The sequence below is a fragment of the Harpegnathos saltator genome, unplaced genomic scaffold (assembly GCF_003227715.2).
Source record: "Harpegnathos saltator strain DR-91 unplaced genomic scaffold, Hsal_v8.6 scaffold66, whole genome shotgun sequence".
NCBI lineage: Eukaryota > Metazoa > Arthropoda > Insecta > Hymenoptera > Formicidae > Harpegnathos > Harpegnathos saltator.
This window is the reverse complement of record NW_020230493.1, coordinates 41,365-50,525: the sequence shown is the minus strand read 5'-3', so window position 1 is coordinate 50,525 and position 9,161 is coordinate 41,365.

Below are 9,161 nucleotides of genomic sequence, written 5' to 3'. Positions count from 1 at the left end.
TCGTAACGCCTCTGGTGTTGGAAAAACGAGAAGTACAAATCCCCTCTCCTCGGCGGTCTATTCTTCTCTCTCTTATTCTCTATCGCTTGCTCACTCGCACTCGCTGCTCTTTGTATTTTCAGCGCGCTCATAACGCCTCTGGTGTCGGAAAAACGAGAAGCACAAATCCCCTCTCCTCGGCGGTCTAGCGTTTCTTTCTTATTTTCTTACTGAATCGTAATTTCTGTGATTCAGACTTTAATCTTAAAATATATCCACTTAGAGACAACGTACACAAAAAGCACAAGAACACTTTTCTTCCTATTTTTTAAGGCTGAATCGATTGGGACCAAAAACACGTCGATCGGTGCAGCCATTCCTGAGATATGAATATCTCACCTCGTTTCAACTCGCAGTTTCGCATAATAATAGGCACTACCGTGCCTCTTGATAACATAATAATCGTATGTAAACATTACGCAGAATAGAAAGAAAAATTGTCTACTTACATAATTCGGTAGAATTTTATCTTCTAATTGTGCTATTTCATCATTCCATGCTATGATTTGGACTCGTTTACTAGTTCCGTTGTTTAAAAAAAACTTGTATATTTTGTATTGTTTGTTTCCAACGAAACGAGATGCCTCAATACCATCTACATATCCAATAATCTCTCTATTGAATAAATGATTTGTAGAAGGATATAAATATATGAATATTATATAGGGTGGTTCGTATGCCGACACCGCGAAATGTATGACGATTTCGGGGAACCGTCCAAACGGCGCGAGGGAATCCTGCGCGATCCTTGGTCGCCAAGGATCACCGGTGAAACGGATCCTACGCTTCGGTTGGACGGTTCCCCGAAATAGTCATACAACGACTTACAAACCGGTCGGTCGGGCTTCCGCGCGGCTGTTTCGTTCTCCGTCGCGGCGCGAGGCGAAGATCTCTCAGCGTCGAACGCGTTTCTCCAGAGTCATAGTCGTTCGTCCAATCGACACGACGAGTCGCGTTGATTCAAACGCGAGGCGAGATCCTGTATTCTGTTGGGCATGGGAAGTCCGTTCGATATTCGATTGGGAGCTGAGCGGACGAAAAAAGCACACTGCGAGAATTATCACGCGGCGGTCGTCCGAATCGAATGCTAGCGCGACATCTGTTCGCTTTTCTCCCGAATCCCGTCGACGGTCCGGCCGTCTCTGGTCATTCTCTATCTCGGAGCGAAGGGGTGGGGAAGAGAGCGAACGAACGGAGCGATTTCGTTCGAATAGAGTCGGGTCCTCGCGAGTCGCGCGCGATCGTTCTCGTACGTACCCTGCGTGGACGTGACGTCCTGACTCTGCACCAATCGACCTCGCACATCGTAACAACCCACTTTGCCCGCACGGTCACCTTCCACTCGAAGCAATCGTCGATCGGTCAACGCTAGATTGTCCAGCGATCGAGCCTGAATGCCGTAGTTACTGGCGTATTGATGCAAGTGTTCCATAGTTCGAATACGATTGCTTTCGTGCGCTACTGCACCGGCGACGTTGCGAATATCGTTATTGCGATTCATACCGATGGTGAACTACACGTCGCTACAAAGTGTGAGAAGAGTCATGCATCGCGACTTTGTGATCAGTGAGGACGATGCGAAGGGGCTCCCCATTTATAACTAGCGCGTCCGCGATTTCGCAAATTCACGTTAGTCTCGTTGAAAAAAAGCGCGCACGAAACGATCCGTGACGAACGAGCGATTATTCGTTAATGGCGCGATCAGACGACTCGTTAGACGACAGCGCTACTGCGTTGTTCCAGCTGCGGAGTAGCATTGTCGTGCGACCTCGTGATGCTGGACGACGTCGAGTCCGAACGCGACGGAGCTGTGAACACGATCTCGTGGATACGCTCGCCTTTGGACGAACGAGACGCCGCGACTACGAACGATCCGCGATGGTGCGGCCGCGCGATACTGCTGTTCGTGCGAGACGTTTTTTGCAAGGATCGCATCGCTCTGACCGACGCGCTGTCGGCTCTTCTGCGCATCAACGACGGAACGGTCGGACAACGTGCTCTCTATCACGACGACGACAATTCGATCGATCCGAATCGCCAGCGACGCGTGGTGCTCTACGTCGACTCGACCGACACAGCGTTTTTATTGCGCGATCTCGCGCGCCGCTCGCTCCAGCGACATCGTCTGAACTGCTGCACCATCGCCGTCGGGTTCGCGGCATTGGAGCGACTGCCGTCTCCGCTGTCTCGACGATTGATCGCGTCCATCACGATATCGTTGAAACGCTGTGACTCCCGTCAGTACGTGAGACTGTCACACGGAGACTGGAATATCATCGCTGCGTCGCGTCGTCGATTTCATGCCACTGGTCGAGCAAACGCGATCCGCTCGCATCGCGACGCACGCGAGCGACTTTTGCTACGTGCACGACGATCACACCGTCGCGCGCGATGACGATCGATCGCTGCCAGCTTCGTTCGAACATCACGTATGCTGGATCTACGACGGGCATCGAGAACCGTCGTCGCGGGATGAAATCGATGCATTTCGACCGAACGTCGAGGAGGATCGCAGCGGTGAGTCGTCCGATCGTGCGAAAGTGAACTACGCCCGTTGCGATTGGCACTCGCTCGCTACGTTGTACGAGATTAGTCGTGTGGGCGTTTTGAACACCTGGTGGGTCGGGCGCACGTTGGATTCGTTCGGTCAACACGGCACACCCGACGCGAGCATGCTATTGTTCGAGGTGCCGCGATTCGTGCAATTACACGCGACGTTACCGAACGCGTCCACGGAGGACGTTCATTCGGTGTGAGCTATTCATTGCGTGCTGAATCAATGTTGCGCCGTGACAAAGTATCCGTGGCACACCTGGACGTTCGCGCTCACGGTGGGTCTGAACGCGATCGTACAACGGTACGGGACGCAGGCCACGAGAGATTACGCTCGAGAACACATCTGGAACGCGAAAGATCGCAAACTCAGCAGCTGCGGTGCGTACAGCGCGAATGTACGCGTTGATTCGCGCGATCGCGATTTGACGAGAGGAGCGTCGATCGGAGAGACGCAAAACGGTACAACCGTCCTGGTGTTCGGCGCGAACCAATTGCACATTTTGCCATTGAACAAGGAACTTATGTCCGCGGCGACAAAGATATTTCGTCGTCGATCGAACGAGATTCGGGTGACTCCTCGATCGATAGAATACCGCGATATCGGCAATTGCGAATTGTTGCATCGAGAGGACGACGACGATCGTCGATCCAACGTGATCGAGATAACGGCGGCTCTCAGAGACGCGAACGCGAACGTCGCAACGTTGACGGTCGTTGTGACCGCGTCGGTGACAACGATTCACGATACGATGTCCCGCAGTCGGTCGTCGGATGCCGCGATGATTCGATGTAATTTGATCGAGGTACTGCGCGACAACGTGCAATGGCTGATGTCGTTCTCGTCCAGAAGGCGAGCATAATCGACCTCGAAACCTGATCGCGCGCGTGGAGACCGTGAACTTTGAACTCTATACGCGCCAAAGCGACAGCGAAGAGGAGGGATATCATCGTTATCGTTTCAGCTCATCGGGGTTCGGGTATATATATATATCGCGACGTTGATTTTTTTCGACAAGTCGTATCATCCGAGCTGCAAACAGACGTTTCGTGGACGAAGCCATGCGCCCATTGGACATTTCTTTTAACCGAGTTCGAAGCGTTACGAGCGAGCCGACGACAGCGATCAGAACCGACGACGAACCGACCATCGTTAAAGTCGAAACATCGCACAAACGCGACGCGTCGACCATGGCCGACAACGAGCGTCGCGCATCCTCGGACGACTCGATCGATGAGTCCAAACGATCCAATCGCGAGCGTCGCGGTCTCGCGAACGAACCTGAGACATCGAGGCAACTGGACGTCGTGATGCAGCATCTGAACGATTACGACAAATGGTTCCAAGCATCGTTATTGAACGTTGCTACAGAGACGAATCGCTCTCGCACGGAACGAGAGTCCTCGCGACGAGTCGAACCGATAGATTGCAACGACGACGCGATAGCCAGTCTCGAAGATGCTGAACATTCAAGACTGAAAACGTCACCAACGCTATCGTCGTTCACCGACGCGGATTACGTGAAACGCGTCTGGCGCGAGATACCGTGGCGTTCATTCCGGCGAATCGTCTTTCCGCGATTTGCGACATTTCGTTTTTCGTCGACGTGCTGCAACGCACGATAGCCACGGCGCGCGAATACAATTACGTCGATTTCGATCGCGCCGAAGCGCTTAAGCTGTCCTCGCTCAAACGATTGCGAGACGCGAATCGCGCACCGAACGGCACTTTCGGCGATCTCGAGCGAGACTCGCGCAACGAGGAAGTTCACGATGACGTTGTCGCCACGGACGATCCGGAGGAACAGAACGATCGTGTCTACTCCGTGATGTGGCGCGAGATGAACAGTATAGTGAGCTCTTTCGTAACCGTGATATGGAACATGTTGGAACATCACGTGCAACGAGTCGGAGGTAACGGCGATCAATTCGTCAAATTGTGCGACACGATTCGATCGTCGTACGAAATGGCTATGTAGAAAGCACACGTCGTAATGGCGACTCCGTTGAATCTGTTCGCTCCTCTGAACACCGTACAAACGTTGAACGATGTACAGATGCGCAAGGTGTTGGCCAATCATCATAGATACGGCCTCGCGTATCAAGCAATGATATGCACCATGTCGTTGAACGCTATGCATTACGCGGTGCTCTCGCGCGGACTTCGCTACAAGGATCCGTGGCATTTGTCGAAGACATCGTGGCCGGTGTTCGCGGCGCACCACACGGCGCTGGCGGAGCATCACTTTCACGCTGGTCTGATCGGCGAGAGACTGCACATGCGCGATGTTTGCAACGTGCGCGAGTACTCTCGCGAATACGCTCGTCGATTGAACCTCTTCCGCCCGTCGACCGATCCGGACGACCTGTCGGACATTGCGTCGTCCTGCCATTTAGATCTGCCTGGCATCTAGACCTGACAGCGCAGCGACAATCGCCGATACGCGACTGATCGACGAGAACTTTCTCATCTGAGACATATTCGCGACGAATGGATCGAAACGTCGCCATTTGTTGATTCGCGATTACGAGGAGTTTCATCGCTGCTACGCCTGCGAAGACGATTCATGTCTGGTGTCGCAATTGTCCTCGACCGTTCGTCGTCGCGACAATAATCGTCATTATTTGTTCAACCTGGGAATCGACGAGGTTGGCCCCGCGGACTCGGATAATCAACGAATTACATCATACGCCGAAGCGATCGTTCTACAGGCTCTTCAGGACAACGCAGTCACCGGCAGTTATGAGTCCGCACGAGGAGCTACATCGGCTCGAGTATCGTGCGGCTTGCGGGATATCGTGCGCGGAAACAGCGGCGCTCTGACGATCGATGAAAAACGCGCTATCGCCAATACTAATTTTATCAATCTTTTGGCCATTTACCCGACGAATCCGGTGCACGACGAACTACTGCGTTATCAAATGTACGGTATGTCCGCGTTTTCGACGAATCGCCTCAATCGCGATGCGCACCTGAGAGCGCTCAAACATTTGTTCGCAACGCACACGTTGCAACTCGTGACACGACAAGCTACTATGTAACAACACGCGAATGAGCGATAATAAAGAAAATCACGGTCCTCATGAAACGTGTCTCTTTCTTTCTTGCGAACTCTCGGTCCCCGTTCCTCACCGTTCCAGCTCGCTCGAACGAACACACGTGAAGCGAGGTGTGCGGCGACGACGCGATCGGCCGAAACTTCCCTCGAGTCGAGTTGCGGTCTTTTCGTCGTTCTCATTATCGCGGAAGACGCGTCTCCGTGCGCGCTCTGGCGAATATATACGCGCGCCTGAGTGTTCGCGACAAATTGCGCTCGAAACCGATCATCGTCCTAGGAGCGATAACGCGCGCCATCGAATCAACGGAGCGATTGTCTCGTTCGCGCGATCGCGCCGCTCGGTCGGTGTTCGTGGCATTGGGCTCATGAGTCGACCCGATCGCGAAAGGCGTTTCTTCATCGACTGCGCGCGAGTTATGAGCGCGGAGTACAACACAAACACGAAACGGAACCGAATTGGCTAAACGAGCGACACGACGACGACTTATCGATCGCGCGCATTGTCCGTCTCGAAGCTGGATATCCACGATAGTGACATGCGCCCAACATTAGGATTGATTCCGAGGACAAATAACAAATGGAAGGGCGGCGGCGAATGGCTTTGGCCTGAAAAGCGATCTCGCATCCCTCAATGAACCAACGCGTTGCACAGTCTGTACGCGATGATCGGATCAATCTCGTTCTCAACGCGACCTATCGTAGCGAAGGATTCGCGCGCCACGAGATGCACGCATTCGCACGCCGGATCGCGTACGCTGCGATCGCGCGCAAACGTCCTACAGCAAAATCACCTGTAGCGATCTTGTTCGAAGCGTCCGTTACGCCCCACAACGAACGATGCGGCGCGTCGCGACGTATCGTATCGTTGACCTTAGAGGAGAAACAACGAATCTCTCTCTCTCCCTTCATCGCACCATATTCGAACATTGCTTCGATCGGCACACAATCGCGACTCGACGTTCGACAGCACTTTCGAATGTTGCTCTGAAAAAAATTTCATAGCGCGTATGTCGCGATGTGTAACTTTAGTTACACATCGCGACAATAAACGACACCCCTTCCGCGTCGAGGAGCGTCGATTGACGCACTGAGGCGCGCCGCATTCGATACTATTATTTATACACGTTTCTCCGTTCACATTGAACGTTTGTGCGGTGGGGAAAAGAAAATAATTTCGACCAATGAGCGGTTTAACACCGCTCCCACTTTTGCGCAAATGGTTGCTTCTACAGTCAATCGTAACATCGGTGTCTTCGAACGGTGGAGAGCGAAATTAACGCCCACTTTGTACCTGCAGCGGGGGAAAATGTACAAGTACCAGTGTCCATCGCAGCGCTTCTCAGTGCGCAACCGACGTTCGCCCGACGCCGAAGGGCTATAGGTTTCGTCGCCGTGTGTAATTTTACGTTACACGCGGCGATATCCGTCCGAATGTCCTCGCGCGGATACGAATGCGTTTCAGGGAACGAGAAAGGAATTCAACGATTCGTTTCAGATCATGTTTCTTTATTTCGTACGAACGCGTCGATGAGAACTTCAATCGTATCACTGTCGATTCGAGCGTTCCAACCAACGCGCTTCGGAACGTCTATCGATCGCGTATTCCAATACGCCGTTGCACTCGCGTCTTCCGGTCGGTGTCGGACTCATCACACTGGTCGGCATGTCAGGTGTCGGTACCAATTGTCCAACGACGATCAGATTCTTCTTGTTGTCGCGAAGGTTCGTCACGTTCGAACAGGCTTCGGTGAACGCGCGACGTCTGATGGGTCGCGTCGATAGTTCAAAGTTTGAATTCGAAGCCTAAATCTTGCGAATCCGCGTGCGAGAACGCGTGGGCGTGCGAGAACGCGCGGGCGTGCGAGAACGCGCGGGCGTGCGAGAACTCCGAACAATCGACTCGAGCGAGCTATCGTTTGGATTCTCCGGTCGCAGGTCTACATCTCGTTTACGTGTGGTCGCTGAGCGTTCGGCACGCTCCGAATCGGACGACGGTAACTTCGCGACGCTTCGTCATCGCGTTCCAGCGGGAACCGGTCCGGTCGAATCCGAGTCTGAATCGGACGACGCTAATTTCGCAACTCTTCGTCGTTGCGTTCCAGCGAGAACCGGTCCGGTCGAATCCGAGTCGGAATCGAACGACGGTAACTTCGCGACTTTTCGTCATTTTACGAAATGACGAGCAAATCGCGCTCTCTGTTCATTTTCGCTCTTCGTGCGCTCTCTGTACGTTTCGCCGAAGATGCCGACTGAACGGTACCACTTACCTATAATTTCGTCGTTGAGATTTTTTTGACACAATATCGCGTTACACAACTTGCCGCGTCAGCGCGACCGCGTTGATACCCAGTTCGGACACTCTGCCGAGGCATCGATTGACCAAGTGTCCGTTGATGGAAAACTTGACAGCGCCGGCGAATTCGCCTTCGTTCGACTCACATTTGATTCGTTTCACGTGATGAATACTGTTTTCGGAAAAAGTATGCAATCCTACGTCGTCGTACGCTTTGCCGAGACTCTGCATGTTCAACGCCATATTGGCATTGCGCCCGTCGCTAATGGCGAACAGTTCCGCGTTCACAAGCTCCAGAATAAACAGCAGAGCCTGCATGTGACAATAGCGCGCACCGAATTGTCTCATGTCGAAGGACCCCGTCGCTCTCGTGGTACGCGTGATACAAAACAAAGTTCGCCGTGTACGCGAGTCGTCGTCGAAACAATTGAGCGCCGTTGCGTTCGAGTCGAGACACGTGCGGCAGACCGGTGCCGTTCGCTCCTACGTACACGTAGCTCTTGCCATTGACGAACACGAGTTTCGGCAATAGGGCGAACTCGGACAAGATATCACCAGCGAGTAAAGTTCTCCTCTCGATGCTGCCGATCGCTAGAATGCGACTCTCGGTCGAGGAATTGTTAAGACGCTCGTCCCGAGCGCATTCTCGAATACCACCGTCGGCGCTCGGTATCGTCGACTACGAATGAAGTTTCGCGGAACCGGCAAACAATCGTCGAAACGTCGGCCAATCGTCCTCGGTGCGCAACATGCAACACACTTCGACCGTTTTGCGCTGATTGCAACTGCGGTTCAACGGCACGTATGACATCGTCGTCGCGCACGAAGATTACGCTTCGGTCGTCGATTCCAGGTCGTTGCGCGTTCGCAGTTTGGTCTTTCCGCTGACGTGTTTCGCGTTGAGATTTCGCTGTTGCATGTCTTGCATTATCACGGAGATCAATCGTTACACGGTCGCCGTGTCGGAATATCGATCGTCTCCGATCCGACGACGATCGGTCGTTGCGGTGTCGAATTCCGAGCTCGTCGGTTCGCCGTCTCGTCGCGCGAAACGATAGAGGTTCATGTTGACGCTCGTGACGGTCCACGACGCGGATGGCCGCGGCTCCGTCGCGCTCGCCGGAACGGTCGCTCGCATTCGCTCGTGCAGTCGAATCAACGCCTCGCCGATGCGACGATCCATGCAGAGCATTCGACGCGATTGAAACGACGCGTCG